Here is a 16,986-nt window from a genome sequence, read left to right as displayed (position 1 = left end):
CCCCTCCCCTCACGGTTTCTCCTTCCTCCTCTCCGGTGAGCTCCTCCTCCCTCCTCTCCGATGAGCTCCTCCTCCCTCCTCTCCGGTGAGCTCCTCCTCCCTCCTCTCCTCCCATCCCCTCATGGTTTCTCCTTCCTCCTCTCCGATGCTCCGGTGAACTCCTCTTCGGTGACCTCCTCCTCCTCTCCGGCGATGTAGGCGAGCGCCTCTCCGGTGACCTCCTCCTCCTCCTCACCGGCGAACTCCTCTCTGGCGAACTCCTCTTCGGCAAAAGAACACGACAAAAGAATGTACAAGATCCAAAAACAGGAACAAAATTTGAAATAATATCATGCCAAAAAACGAGCAAAAAAATGAGCAAAAAATGGGCAAAAAAATCATGATCCAGATCCAAATTCAAAATTCAAAAATAGCAATGGCGCACGGTGGGAGTTAGACGGTGCGCCACTACTATTTTCCCGCCTTCAAAATTCAAAAATACTAATGGCGCACCGTGGCCTATACTAATGGCGCACCAGTGGTGCACCATTAGTAAAAAATACTAGTGGCGTGGTACTAGTGGCGCACGAGTAGTGCGCCATTAGTAGGAAAAACTGGTGCGCCACTAGTAGGCCTTTTCCTAGTAGTGGCACGCTGACTAGTATATTCTTCGAACCTACTAGTTTGTCCTATAGGTTTCCTTCATTCAAAATATTTCTCAAAGTCTGCATCAGTATGCATCTATTTCTTCCTCAAAAGGATATTGTTCGAAAAAATCCTCACTGTGAGCATTTGTAACCCTGTCCCCATTTTCCCTCGAATCTATTCTTGTTCACAGGAATACGCAATTTGTTGAAGATTCTGCTCGACCAATGAGCATGGCCGGTGATGAAGAGGCAGTTCTGGGCACAACTGATGAGTCAAAGGCTTCAAATGCCAAGGGCCCAACAGTAGGCCCATCTACTAGCAAAAGAAAGAGATCTGAACAAAATGGAGACGAGGAAGAAGAAGATGCTCCAAAGAAAAAGAAAGGTGGTAGACAACCATTCAAAAATTCATATCATTTTATCTCTCATGATAACTACAACACTGTTCTGTGAGAAACAACCACAGAGAAAAGAAGGCGTCTGCAAAAGATTTGATGTCACTGGGTACGCAAGTGGTTTAACTATGAAATGATTCATCCTTGGTATGTGAACAACTTTACCTTCCATCCTCCATGGGTAACTGCTGTGAAATTGGCCATGTCCGAGCATGTGATCCCCAGAAGAGACCTCTGCCACCATCAGATACTCACGAGTCGTCTCTTAAGAGACCCGACTCCTATCCCGATGAAAAGGCTAAGCGCCTGAAGAATGCTGAAAAGAGAGCCAAGAAGGTAGAAAAAGAAAGAGCACGAGAAGAAGAAATTTGTCATCTTATCAAATCTGACATCGAAAAGAAAAAGGCTGAAGGAAAATCAGAAGGGCGCTCAAAGCACAAACATGATCCCAGTTCTGCTGCTTTGAAGAAAAAGAGTGTAGAAAAGAAAAGGCGAGATAGCCAGTTGACACATGATACGTCTCCAACGTATCTACTTTTCCTAATGCTTTTCCTCCTGTTTTGGACTCTAATTTGCATGATTTAAATGAAACTAACCCCGGACTGACAATGTTTTCAGCAGAACCACCATGGTGTTGTTTTTGTTTAGAAATAAAAGTTCTTGGAATGGAACGAAACTTTGCGAGGAATTTTTATATAATATATAAGAATTTCTGGAGCCAAGACCTACCGGAGAGGGGCCCCTGGGTGGGCACAACCCACCAGCGCGTGCCCCCTCTCCTGGGGCGCCCAGGTGGGTTGTCCCCACCTGGTGGCCCCGTAGACCTTGAAACCAACGCTATAAAATCCTATTTCCAAAGAAAAAAACAGGGAGAATGAATTATCATGATCCACGAGACGGAGCCGCCGCCAAGCCCTGTTCTTCCTTGGGAGGGCAGATCTGGAGCCTGTTTGGGGCGCCGGGGAGGGGGGTCTTCGTTCTTCATCATCACCAACCCTTCTCCATCGCCAATTCCATGATGCTCCCCACCGGGAGTGAGTAATTTCTTCGTAGGCTCGCTGGTCGGTGAGGAGTTGGATGAGATTCATCATGTAATCGAGTTAGTTTTGTTAGGGCTTGATCCCTAGTATCCACTATGTTCCTAGATTGATGTTGCTATGACTTTGCCATGCTTAATGCTTGTCATTTTGGGCCCAGGTGCCATGATTTCAGATCTGAAACGTTTATGTTATCACCATTATATCCATGTTCTAGATTCGATCATGCAAGTTATAGTCACCTACTACGTGTTATGATCCGGCAACACCAGAGTGACAAGAACCGGGACTTCTTCCGGTGATTACCATAGTTTGAGGAGTTCACGTATTCACCGCGTGTTAATGCTTTGTTCCGATTCTCTATTAAAAGGTGGCCTTAATATCCCTTAGTTTCCAATATGGACCCCGCTGCCACGGGAGGGTAGGACAAAAGATGTCATGCAAGTTCTTTCAATAAGCACGTATGAATATTTACCGAATACATGCCTACATTATATCGATGAACTGGAGCTAGTGCCTACATTATATAACTCTCACACTTGATTACATAGATAGATCAAAATCAAAAAACTTAAAGGTTAGATCATACTAAAAACTTTTATTCTACTAAATCACGATTTAACCAAAATGATCGAACTAAGATAAATAATAAACGGTAAAGAGGTGATGGTGATACGATATCGGGACAGCTCCCCCAAGCTTGGCACAAGCCAAGGGGAGTGCCCATACCCATATACTCAAGTATCCTCCTTCATAGGCGGTGGTGATGAAGTTAATGATGTGGGAGACTTGTCATTCGTCTTCCAAGTCATAGGCTCACTATCATAGATAGATGGACGAGTCTCTGGAATCCTCAGATCTGCAACCGAACTCATCCTCTTAAATCTGTATTCATACTCATAGTTTTGGTTTTGCAGGTGATAGATCTGGGCTTGGAGATGCTCGATTTTCTCATGAAGCTCGAAGATGGCCTCACGAATATTATTGTTGTCCAACTTGTGATAACGGGTGAATTCCGTGATCATGGAGTGGTTAGCATTGAGTCCGCGTTCCACCATCCCTTGGCACTTGAATTCCATGCTTCCGGTCTTCCTTTGCTCTTGAACATCCCAGATGTGAAGCACGCCCTCATACATCTCAATGGCTTGAGGGTGTTTCATCACCCCCGGAAGGTAGGGGTTGATGACCTTCTCCTAGAACTTGTCCTTCGGGGCACTTGGAGATGTCATGGTGATCTAGATCTGTCAGAAAAATAGCTCGAAACAAAAATAGAGGATATTGTTGTGATACGGTGGTCAAAACCTTCGGGAGATTATATAATGACTTTTTACCGTGCAAAACAAGTAATCTGGGAGAAAACGGAGTCTAAAGGGTACACGAGGTGGCCACCAGCTTGGGAGGCGCACCCCCATGCTTGTTGCCTACTCGTGAACTTTTCGGACTAATTTTTATTTTTTCTATTTTTTTAATATTCCAAAATGGAGTAAAATTGCCTTTGCGGACCTTTTGGAGTCGGTTTACTTAGCATATCACATACCTATTCCTTTTCAGGGCTCTGGTGCGTTCTTGAAGGTTTCCTTTATGTACTCTTTCGGTGTTGTGGAATGAATAATGTTGGTCTCAACATTTATGGGCATACCTAAGATATAATGTTTTATTATTTGCCCATTTACCACCTTTGGGTTATTGCCTTCTGTGTTGTTTATCTTGATGGCACCAGAACGGTAGACTGCTTCGACAATGTAAGGTCCTTCCCATTTAGAGAGAAGTTTTCTTGCAAAAAATCTTAAACAAGAATTGTATAGCAAGACTTGGTCACCTACATTAATTTCTCGTTTTGTATTCTTTTTTCATGGCATCATTTAACTTTTTCTTTAGACAGTTTAGCATTTTCATAGGCTTGGGTTTTCCGTTCATCAAGTGAGCTAATGTCAAATAATCTCTTTTCATCGATAAGTTTGAAAACATAGTTGAGTTCTTTTATTGCCCAATAAGCTTTATGTTCCAATTCTAGAGGTAAGTGACATGCTTTTCCATAAAATATTTTATATGGAGACGTACCCATAGGATTTTTATAAGCATTTCTATAAGCCCATAATGCATCATCGTGGTTCTTAGACCAATTCTTCCTAGATCTATTAACAGTCTTTTGCAAGATTAGTTTTATTTCTCTATTACATAATTCTACTTGGCCGCTCTAATGGGGGTGATAAGGAGATGCAATTTTCTGGTTAACATCATATTTAGGAAGCAATTTACGGAAAGCACCATGGATAAAATGTGAACCACCACTACAAAGAAAAACCACTTCCGTGATGATACGTGTTTGTCATAGTAGGTCACGTTTTCTGTCATGCATGAACATCCATGACGATTTTATGACAGAACCAAGATAGTCATACATGTGCTGTCATAGAAGTGTTCCATGACAATACTGAAATTATAATCAGGGTAGTGTCCACTTCCATGATGATAAATAGCCTATCTTGGAAGTGTTTTCGTCAAGGGTAACCGACACATGGCATCCACCGTAACGTGTCGCCGTTAAGCTATTGGGTTCCGGTTTCGATCCGATAACCCATGAATAGACCAAACCAATGGGGATTTTCCACGTGTAAAATTTTGATTTGCCGGAGGATCCACGTGTCAGCTAAGTGTTGGGACAGATGTCATCCAGCCAATGGACGGGACACGCCTATGATACGTGGACATGTGGCTCGGCCCAACAGTGGCCCATTCAGGTCAAAAGGCCACCTCATTTGACTTGGTCAAAAGGTAGCGGCCCGGCCCACAGAAAGCCTATTAACGGCATGTTCACATATAGCCCGTTTACAGCTCGCTAACTCACGACCCATTATGGCCTATCCGAATTAGGCTCGGCAGTGTCATCTAGGCCGTCCAATATGATTCCAGCCCGTTGAAACTTCCGACCCATGTATGGCCCATGACATCTTTCGTCCCATATGAGGCCCTTTGTAACTCTTGGCCCATTAACGGCCCGTGGTGAAACTAGCCCATAATGAACAGTATATCGCTTTATATCCATTAATGGCCCATTATTTTATTGGGCCATTTCCATCCCTTGTTATCTTTCGGCCTTCTAAGGGCCCATTTATTCTCGGGTTCAGTTGCAGCATTCAATTACTTATGGTCCATTACTGGCCTATTCCACTTCTGGGCCAAATTCAGCCCGTGGTTACAGTCGGCCCGTTTATGGCCCGTTAATCTGTTGGGCCATTTTCAAAGCATTGTCAAATACGACCCATTAATGACCCGTTATGCCTGTAGAGAGAACTAAGCCCGTTATGGTCGACCCATAAACCGACGGTTCCTTACGGCCCATATTGCGGTCCGTTATTGGTCCACGAATAGTACGACCCATGTCATATGGCCCATAGAGGCCCATTGATTCTACCATATGTAGAATTCTCACAGGAGGCCCATGGTCACTACAGTAGATAGCAGGACCATGGTTACAGCGGTTCGTATTGCGGCCACTAGAAACCACGGAAAAAGAAGACACTGACTACAAGCAAAAAAATAAACAAGACACCAAGGAAACAAATAAGCAAGCAACTTATGCTAGGCTATTACGGCTATTACACATATTACATCCACTGGGCATCAAAGTTCGCCATAGGTGCAAATATGGGGAACAAAGCAACATATTACATACACTGGTTGTCAAAGTTGGCGACCAGTGCAAATAAACGCCGCAGCAAAACAAGTCCAGAACTGAAACCACTTAAGAAGAGCTCAAGAAACAATATCCTGGGTATCCACCATGCTGGCAAGAAGCTTAGCATGCTTATTAGTTCTCTCTTGTTTGGCGCTTAAATCCTCTAGCACTTGTTGTTGCACCAGAAAGTATGCATCTAAATTCTACAGGGACTTCCTCGGTCCTTTATCTTCGTGTTACAGCACATCTGATCGATGTCTTTCAACTTGAAGTTGAGACTCAAGAAGCCAAACTGATTCAGGCAGCGAGTTTCAAGCGCTTGTGCTAGCAGTAGTGGCCAGTAACTTGAAGACTACATCAAGACATGACTTTGGGGTAGTCTCACTGTCTTCAAGATAGTTTTTATCAGCTTTCTTGGAGACCAACAGGGATGTCTCACTATCTTGAACCTTATCTACATTAGTTCCTTGGCCATTGCATAACGGGGTACTCTTCTCCAATATTTTGTTTGCATTCTAAAAGAGAAACAAGCAGACACATCACATGTTTACCATGTTGTATATGAAACTCATTTTCATAAACCAGTTCAGTAGTAAGGTGGATAGGATTACACATGAAACAAACATATGTCTATGTTCTATGGTCACTGTATGGTCTATATCATTCTAGTTTATGTTGCCAAATCAAGATAGAGACAGTTCAAATCATATTTGTTTAAGACAAAGCAGCATAGAAATAATAGAAGTGTGGGAAATAACACAACACTAACAACACTTGTAATGTGCATGACATGAGAACATAACTGTTTATTCAATTGAAAAGGAAATCAACATAGAGCAAGTTACAATAGAAAACCAGATAAAGAAACAGGTTTACAACATACATGTTGCGCCATTGGAGTTTCAATTGCATCCGTAAAATTTGAAATTAGTTTGTATGAGTAAACACAGTGATGCAAGAATAAAGGTGTATGAACCATAGCTACGGAACCTAACCTGAGAATAAAGCGTTGACTTGGGGTTCAGAGTGGTGGTCCTCGTGCTTTGGGAACTGCAGTTGCCTTACTAACTGCTCGTATTTGGGTGCTCTGTGGTGGAGACGGTGATGTGTGAACTGGAACTGGGTCACTATCTGCTGGGGTTGGGGTTGGAAGTGGTGTAGCTAGCTCTCTATCCAACTAGGTAGGGGTACAATCTGCGTGAGTATGGGTTATGTGTGGTGGGGTTGGTTATTGGGCAAGTACAATCGTGGTTCTATCTGCGTCGATGGGTAGCACTATCTTTTCCGAAGACCGTGTTTTTACTCCCATAGATACTGCCATCACCCTCTCCAATTCAAATGGCTGATAAACAACAAAAGTCATTGAATGTACAAACATTGTATGATAGACATGTGCAGTGGATAGTAGGGAATAAAACAGGGCATGAAAAAATTCACATTTATGTTGTCTAACCAAACAGGATAGCATGACAAAAATTGACATGTATGATGGCTAACTAAATAGGATAGCATGACACAATTTCACATATATGATGTCTGATTAAACATGGTAGAATGACATAATTCAAAATATGACAACTATGTAAATAGGATAGCATGATATAGCTATATGATTTGTCTATTAAAGTGGTTGGCATGCCATAATTCACATACATGCCGTGGATGGAAACATGATGGCATGATATAATTCACAGATAGAATGACATAAGTCAAAATATGATGACTATGTAAACCAGATGAGATGATATATTATGTCTTAATTCAGATACATGTTGTCTATGTAAACATCATGGCATGATATAATTCAAATATACGATTTATATACTAAGCTAGTAAGCAGAGGGCAATCGCATATATGATGTGTAAACCAAGCAGACGACATTCAATATTGTGTATATGATGCAAAAACTAAGCATTGCAAGACAACATATGCATGATATGAGTAATATAACGCTGCCAAGTCTGAGCATACACCTCAGGGGGAAAATAGGACTCGTCATCTGTCTCTGAATCCTCCTTTGAGGAGCTATCTGTAACTAGCAAGATATCTACCTCAGCTGGTAGCACTATCTGCTCTAAAGACCTTGTTTTCTCTCCAGATTTTTCCATCACCAATTCAAATGGCTGATGCATGGGAAGAGTAGTTGAATATACAAACATTGTCGAAAAATGAAATACGTAATACAAAAAAGGATGGCATGATATAATTCACATATATGATGCTTGGCTAAATAGCATGACATTGCATAATTCACAAAAATAATGCGTTGCAACAAAATAGCATTTCATAATTCACATATATAATATCTTGCAACAAGATGGCATATCATAATTCACATATATGGTAATTAGACACTAAATAAGTGGCATTCACACAAATCATGTCTAAACAAAGCAAATGACATAGCAATGCAAGACACCATATGCACGATATGAGCAATATAACCCTGTCAAGTTAGAGGATGCACCCGGGGGGATAGGACTGGTCATCTGTCTCTCAATCCTCCTCTAAGGAGCTATCCGTAACCAGCAAGACACGCGCTTCGTTAGATAGCATTGTCTGCTCTGAAGACCTTATTTTCACTCCAGATTTTTCTGTCGGCGTCCTGGGAACGGGGGGTACCCAGACTTGCCTAACTGCGGCCCATGGCGTGGCTCCGACAACGGCCTGGTACAGCCCAGCTTCAGCAATAACAATCCAAGACCTTCGTGAGGGGTCGGTCCTCGCAAGGCGGACGACACCAAGACATCCCTAGGGGGTGGCCTCACCAGGCTGGCTCCTGAGGAGCAGAATATCAAGGCAAGGTGCACCTCGCGAGGTTCGCATGACATGAGCCATGAAGACCAAGGCCAGGCGGGCGCCAGCGGGTGCATTGTGCCACTTTACTCTTTGGTGCTAAGGAGGCAAGCACAGGCGCGGAGTCCCGAGGAATCAAGCAAATGTTTCCATATTGGTGCAACAAGACCAAGACCGCCAGGATGGCAGGACAGAGGTCATCACGGAGCCCACCACAGCGTCACCATGAGAGCCTTTTGCAGGCAAAGACCACTTTTGTCAGGATAGCTTGTACTAGTTGTCCCCCTTTAAATTTGGCCGTTGTGGGATCCCTTCCCGCCTTACATTTGGGGAGAGGACCAAGGCCACCATAAATAGGACTTAGCCACCACCCTAGAAAGGAGGGGATCACCCAGATCATCATCTCATCCACCAGCTCATCGAGCTTAAGAACACCTCACCTCCTGAGTCTATTCAACCACTGTAATAGTTCATCCTTAGTCCTTAAGGCAACCCACCACAAAGCTGGGGTAGGGTATTACACCGCAAGGTGGCCCGAACCAGGATAAACCGTTGTGTCTCTTGTCCCTTGGGTTCGTCGAGCTAGGCCATGGAATCATCGAGCAGGCATACTGGGATGGGAGAGTTCTTCGCACGCACCTAGTGTTCGAACCTCTCAAGGGTCTGTGGAACCCCGAATCCGACATTTGGCGCACCAGGTAGGGGTGCATCAAAGCTCTGCCTTCCTGTTCGCTCCGTCTCTCCGTCCGCTCCGTCTCTCCGTCCGCTCAATCTCTTTGTCTTACTCTCATGGCAGGCGCCGCCCCTCCGGCTGGATCGACCGGCGCGCATGGAGGCGTCGAGGGCCTCCGAGCCTTCACCCCTGCTTTGCGATGACTGCAGTGGCCACCCAAGTTTAGGATGGACCTGCCACCCCGGTTCGACGGCGCGGCAGACACGGCAGGCTTCCTCCAGGCGTATGAGGAGGCCGTCTGGGTGGAAGGCGGCGATGACAAGGTTATGGAAAACTGGCTTCCCATGGCCCTTGTGGGTGCGCCGTGCACCTCGCTTCTCAACCTGCCAGAATCTTCGGTGGCCTCCTAGGAAGAATTGTGCGGCCTCATCGTCGCGCGCTTTGCGGCACTGGCACCTCACGCCGTTGCAACACTCCTGGGCGGTTCATAGACACAGCCCTCGGACCGACATATCAAGCAGTTCTCTTGCCAAGCGGGTGCCGCACATGTGTAGCAGGGAGGTCCTCCGGGATGGGCGGCACCCGAGGCCAACCTCACCTTCGACTCAAGAGACCATCCCGTGACCACCGTGGGCACAGGCTTGCTCCCGATGCTCTGCAACCCCACCATCCACAACATGGCGGTAACCAAGACCCTCATTGACAGTGGGGCCAGGCTCAACATGCTCTCCGTGGAAGCTTTTGGCTTGCTTCACGAATCACACGGTCGGCTCCGCCCCACCAAGCTGTTCTCGGGGGTCATTGGCGGCTCCACCAGCCCCCTGGGGCAGATGCGCCTCCCCGTCACCTTCGAAACCCGCGACAACTACCGCACCGAGCTCATCGATTTCGACATCGCCCGCATTGGCCTCCCATACAACGCCATCCTCGGGTACCCGGCCTTAGCCAAGTTCATGGAGGCAACTCACCCCACCTACAACCTCATGAAGATGCCAGGAAGCAGCGGCGGCCTTACTATGGCCGGGGACACCAAGGTGGCGCTGGCGGCTCTCAAGCTCGCCTTCAGGGCCACGGCTGCCGCGCGGCCAGAAGCGGGAGGGGACCCTGAGGCCTCGGGGGCTGCGCCGGCGAAAAAGAAGCACTTGTTCTCTCAAGATCGGGCGGAGAAGTAGGTGTCGGTTGACGAGAATGGGGCATCAGGAGCCACTTTCACCATAGATGCCAACCTCGCCCCAGACCAAGAAAAGGCACTGGTTGATTTCTTGCGTGTGGACAAGGAGGTGTTCGCATGGGAGCCCAAGGACCTGGCTAGAGTCCCAAGGGGGTGATCGAGCATCACCTGAATGTGTGCCCCAATGTACGCCCAGTGAAGCAGAAGGCGCGGCGGCAGTCCATAGAGAAGCAGTCGTTCGTCGTCCAAGAAACCTGCAAGCTGCCAGATGCTTGTGTCATTCGGGAGGTGCGCTACCCAGAATGGATGGCGAACCTGGTAATCATCCCCAAGAAAGGCGGGAAGGAATGCATGTGCGTCGATTTCACCAACCTCAAGAAGGCGTGCCCAGATCTTCGACTCCACCGCTGAGTGCGACCTGCTGTGCTTCCTGGACCCATTCTCGGGGTATCACCAAATCAACATGGCGGTGTAGGATATTGAGAAGATGGCCTTCCCGACCCCATGCGGGGTGTACTGCTACACATGCATGCCCTTTGGGCTGCGTAACGCCGGAGCAACCTTCTGGCGGCTCATGCACATCGCCCTGGGCCAGCAGCTCGGGAGGAACGCTGAGGCCTACGTCGACGACATAGTGGTGAAGTCTTGGGAGGCAATGACCCTCATTGAAGACCTGGAAGAGACATTCACCAGCCTGCGCAAGGTGGACTTGCGGCTCAACCTGGAGAAATGTGTGTTTGGCGTCCCCTCCGGCAAGCTGTTGGGATTTCTAGTGTCACACAGGGGAATCAAGGCAAACCTGGAGAAGGTCAAGGCAATAGAAAAGATGAGTCCGCCACATTCCCTTAAGGAAATGCAAAAGCTGGCGGGCTACGTGACCTTGCAAGGGTGCTTCTCCAAGCTGGGGGAGTGCGCCCTCCCGTCCTTTAAGCTGATGAAGAAGAAGGGGTTGTTGGAGTGGACTCTGGAGGCTGACGCCGCATTCCAAGATCTCAAGAGACACCTCACCAGCCCGCCGGTGATGGTGGCACCGTGTCCTCTCAAGCCCCTGATGCTTTACATGGCCGCCACGCCTCACTTAGCCAGTGCGGTGCTGGTGGTTGTCAGGGAGGAGCGCCAGTCCAAGGGCCTGCCACCCGACTCCGCGTGCTCGGTCATGATGATGCAGCCTCAAGGCGGCACTCTTGAGGCACGATTGCACCAACAGGAGACCAAGCTCCTGAGGTCCACCAGCCTCAGGAGGCGCCTCGGCCCCAGGAGGTCTCGGACTACACCAACAATCATGGCCTCGTTGAGCACCTAGTGTACTTCGTCAGCATGGTACTACGACACGCGCGAGCATGCTACCCCATGGCGTAGAAGCTATTGCTCGCGCTCCTCATCGCCTCACGCAAGTTGCGCCACTACTTCCAAGGCCACCCCATCAAGGTCGTTTCGGCATACCCACTAGAGAGGGTGCTCCGGAGCCCCAATGCTGCAGGAAGGGTCGCTGAATGGAACATCAAACTGCAGGCATTTCATCTGGATTTCAGCACCACCAGGGTCATCAAGGGAGCTGCACTCGCCGACTTCGTGGCGGAATGGCTGATGCCCTAGGACCAGAGGCAGGCAAGGACCAGTCGCTCTCACCGGGGGGTGAAGCACCACACGGCTGGGTTATGTACTTCGACGGTGCCTTCGCATGGTAGGGTGCGGGGGCTGGAGTTGTGCTCGTTTCGCCTACTCAGGACAAGCTCTACTACACCATGCAACTCTGCTTCCAACACGGCAAAAATGTCTCCAACAACATCACAGAGTACGAAGGCTTGATCGCCGGACTCAAGGCCACAGTCGCTTTGGGTGTGAAGCGCCTCACCATCAAGGGTGACTCCCAGCTCCTCGTCAAGTTCTCCAACAAAGTGTATGAGCCGAAGGATGAACACGTGGAGGCATACATGGCGGAGGTACGCAAGATGGAGAAACAATTCTTGGGCCTGGAGCAGCAGCACGTGCCCCGCGACACGAACAAGGAAGCCGACGACATCGCCAAGAGATCATCCAAACGCCAGCCTCAGGAGCCTGGTGTCTTCGAGGAGTGGCTCTTCAAGCCTGCACCCCTCCGGTTGTGGAGCCAGCACCACCTCAGGAGGAGCTCCCACCAGCACCAACCTCGGGAGACCCCACCTGCAGCCCAACTTTAGGGGCGCGCCTGGTCCTAGCGCTCAAGCCTCGGGAGGGGTGCTGGTCCGAAGAATTCAAGGCATACCTACTTCAGGGAACCCTGCCGGAGAAGGAAGAAGAAGCTGAGTGCGTGGCTCGATAGGCCACAGCCGACTGCATTCAGGACGGTGAGCTCTACCGAAAACGACCAAACAATGTTTCCTTGCGATGCATCTCTAGGGAACAAGGCTGCGAGCTGTTAGCCGACATACACCACGGAGACTGCGGGCATCACTCATCATCACGCACCCTCGTGGGCAAGGCGTTCGATAGAGGATTCTACTGGCCCACGGCGCTCAGTGACGCAACCGAGCTGGTGAGATTGTCAGGACCCCGATTCCAAGTCACAACGATCTAGCCGGCAACACCTCATATCACATTGCGGCCTCATGCATGGTATCCCACGGGTGTCACCTTACCATGGCCCGGGACCGTTTGCGCCTTTTGGCTCACGTATATGATAGTGTCGCTAGCATCCATATGACAGAGAACCCGGGCTGACATGGCTAGTCGTGAACCCAAAGCGGCACAGACCTATGGAGACCGGCATACATGAATCACATCGAGCATGTCGGTCATCAGCGTGTGAATCCGGGCTGTAGCACTGGGCTAACAGGACTCTGGGGAACACGGGCTATAGTAGGCTAGGCAGGACTCCGGATGTCACCGCGTGACATTTCCCCGAACGGACAGACATAGGAACGAGGTGAAACACATGCTGGCCAGTCAAGTGTCCTGAGCAGTAGTGCTGGGCTAGCAGGACTCCGGTGAACCCAGCTGTAGCGGACTACTATGGCTCGAGGAGCACTAGAATACATTTCCCCATAAGAAAGGCTGCCAAGGATAAACAACTAGATTGTCGTCGGAAAACAGTAATTAAGCAAACATGAGTACAAAGGTACTCAGCAAGTCTTACATCAGAACCTACGATACATGCTCGTTCTCAAGAAGGTGGTGGAGTTATTGTAGTGTGATGCCCTGAGACCGATGCGCCATGTGTCTGTCAGTTATTCGCTAGCGTTTCCATGTCATTTGCTTGCGTGTTGCATTTCATCATGTCATCATGTGCATTGCATCATCATGTTTTCAAAACTTGCATCCGTCCCGGTCTCCCAGTTCCTTCCGTTGTCTGTTCTGAGCCCAGTCACACTCGCACGCGCCCGCGGCACGTCCGAATATTATTTTATAAGTGGCCGGATAATGTTCTCGGAATGGGATGAGAGTTGGCGTGCGGTCTTGTTATAGTGTAGGTAGACCGCGTGCCAAGTTTCATCGCAATCGGAGTCCGTTTGATGCCCCAACGGATATTTATAGCGGCAATATAGTCGGTCAAAACGTCAGACGTTTTCGGTCTCTGGAAACAGTTGCCGGGCTGCACTCCTCTTTTCTCATCTCAGCCCAGCCTCTTTTCACAACCCACCTGCAGCCCACCTAAAACCCCCCTCCGTTCCAGACGATCAGATCGCGATCGGAGGCTCCGAAATGCTCCAAAAGCCCCCCAAACCCACCAAAACCCTAGCCCCTTCCTATTTAAGCAACCCCCCCTTGCCATTTCGGGCGTCCCTAGCCCCTAAACCTAACCTAACCCTCCTCCCACCTCTCAGCCGGGAGCCACCTACCCCCCTCCTCACTCTCAGCACCGGCCTAACCCGCCGCCGCCACTTGGCGCACCACCATTCGCCCCCGCCGCCATCTGCACTGGTTGCAACCAACCGCCGCACGCTACCTCAGCGTTTGCCTCCCTCCACCGCCCGCAGAGCCCGACGAAGCCCATGGCAGACACGCCGCAGGCCGACCTTGGCCCGAGGCCACCCGCCGCGAGCCCGCGTGCATGATCCACGCAGCACCCCGCAAACCTCCCGCCGACCCCGATCCCCACCGCTGGACTCCGCCGGCGCCGTCCCGGACATTCCTCGTCACTCCGCCACTGGTGAGCACCAACCCAGGCCGAATCCCGCCACCTGCTCCTCTTTCCTTCACCTGCCTCTATTTCTTCCTCTCACAGAGCTCTCTCTCCCCATGTTCCGCAGGACCACGGAGCCTCGTCGCGCCGCCGCATGGAGTTCGCCGGATCTCGTGACCCCCGTCGTTCTGCACTCGGATCCGTGTCGCACCTCGTCGTCCTCGTCCACCTTCGGCCGGATCCGGTGCCCAGGGACCGGATCTTCCCATTCCCGCCGTCGTCCCATGCCACTGGAGTCCCAGATCTCGCTGGAGTTCATCCACGCCGCCGTTGCTCATCTTCCTGTCGAGAAGAGGAGGACGAACGCCTCGCCCGATCCGTTCCAAGTCAGGCGCCTGCGTTGACTCAAGCGAGTCCAGCGCTTCGGCCCAGCATAGCCTCCGCTTGGGCCTCTTCGAGAGCCGGCCTAGCTCCGGTTTCGGCCAGAGCTGGCCCGATGTGAGCATGCACCCGAGCAGCCCCTGCACTTTTGGGTCGGCCAGATTCGGCCCGCTATGGTTTTTTCCCTGGTCCTGCAATTTTTGCCAATATTCCAGAGATGACTGTTTTACAGAAAAGTCCCTGTTCTTCATGCATTTAATAACTTCACAACTGTGCATCGGATTAAAATGTTTTAGATATGAAACTTGATTAGAATTTTGTCTAGATTCATAATATCCAACTTTCATCTATGTTTGAAATGTTTAAAATGTTGTTTGATTAAATTTGCTCCTATGCCATGTTAAAATGCTTTAATTCATAACTAATTAACCGTAGCTCCGAACTTAACAAACTTTATATGTATATGGGGTAGAATTTTGCCTAGTTTATCATGGTGTACTTGCTTTGCATGTTTAACAACTCTAAAATTGTGTTTAGGTCAGAACAGCACCAAATCTAAAATATGCATATGGGGATTTACCGGAATTTGTTGTTCATTGTTTCCGGCCTCATTTAACCTTGACTAGATAGGTAGTTTTCATTTGCTTCACCCTCTTGCCATGTTTAACAACACTTAATATTGTTGGGTACATAAATGAGATCGAACTAAATAACTTGAACATGGTGTTTCGTTAATATGCAACGGAGTTGCATATTGAGCTCCACTTAATTTGTAGGATTGCTTGTGCACTTTGCCATGCCATGCCTCATTAAACCGGACATGCATCATACTTGTTTGCGCATCGTGCCATGCTTGTGTGGTGGTTGTTTACTATGTTGTTTGCTTTATTTCTGGTGTATTTCTTCTCGGTAATCCGGTAACGTCTGTGAGGACCCGTTCGACTACGTCCGTTTGTCTTCTTCATGGACTCGTTCTTCTTCCTTGCGGGATTTCAGGCAAGATGACCATACCCTCGAAATCACTTCTATCTTTGCTTGCTAGTTGCTCGCTCTTTTTCTATGCCTATGCCACGATACCTACCACTTTCTATATCATGCCTCCCATATCATTAAGCCAAGCCTCTAACCCACCTTGTCCTAGCAAACTGTTGTTTGGCTATGTTACCGCTTTGCTCAGCCCCTCTTATAGCGTTGTTAGTTGCAGGTGAAGATTGAAGTTTGTTCCTTGTTGGAACATGGCAATGTTGTTCCTTGTTGGAACATGTTTACTTGTTGGGATATCACAATATGTCTTATTTAATTAATGCATCTATATACTTGGTAAAGGGTGGAAGGCTCGGCCTTATGCCTGGTGTTTTGTTCCACTCTTGCCGTCCTAGTTTCCGTCATATCGGTGTTATGTTCCCGGATTTTGCGTTCCTTACGCGGTTGGGTTATAATGGGAACCCCTTGACAATTCGCCTTGAATAAAACTCCTCCAGCAATGCCCAACATTGGTTTTACCATTCGCCACCTAGCCTTTTCTTTTCCCTTGGGAGTCGCACTCCTGAGCGTCATCATTATTTTAACCCCCCCCGGGCCAGTGCTCCTCTGAGTGTTGGTCTGACCGAGTAGACTGTGGGGCCACCTCGGGGCAACTTGAGGGTTGGTTTTACTCGTAGGATGTCTCATCTGAGTGTGCCCTGAGAATGAGATATGTGCAGCTCCTATCGGGATTTGTCGGCACATTCGGGCGGTGTTGCTAGACTTGTTTTACCATTGTCGAAATGTCTTGTAACCTGGATGCCGAATCTGATCGGAATGTCTTGGGAGAAGGAATATCCTTCATTGACCGTGAGAGCTTGTGATGGGCTAAGTTGGGACACCCCTGCAGGGATTTGAACTTTCGAAAGTCGTGCCCGCGGTTATGGGCAGATGGGAATTTGTTAATGTCCGGTTGTAGAAAACCTGAACTTGATCTTAATTAAAATACACCAACGGCGTGTGTAGCCGTGATGGTCTCTTCTCGGCGAAGTCCGGGAAGTGAACACGGTATTGGAGTAATGTTTGACGTAGGTTGTTTTAGTATCACTTCTTGATCATAGTTGTTCATTCGTGCTTTCGCCTTCTTTTCTTGCTCTCATTT

The sequence above is a fragment of the Triticum dicoccoides genome, chromosome 6A, assembly GCF_002162155.2.
Source record: "Triticum dicoccoides isolate Atlit2015 ecotype Zavitan chromosome 6A, WEW_v2.0, whole genome shotgun sequence".
Taxonomy (NCBI): domain Eukaryota; kingdom Viridiplantae; phylum Streptophyta; class Magnoliopsida; order Poales; family Poaceae; genus Triticum; species Triticum dicoccoides.
This window is presented reverse-complemented; position numbering follows the sequence as displayed.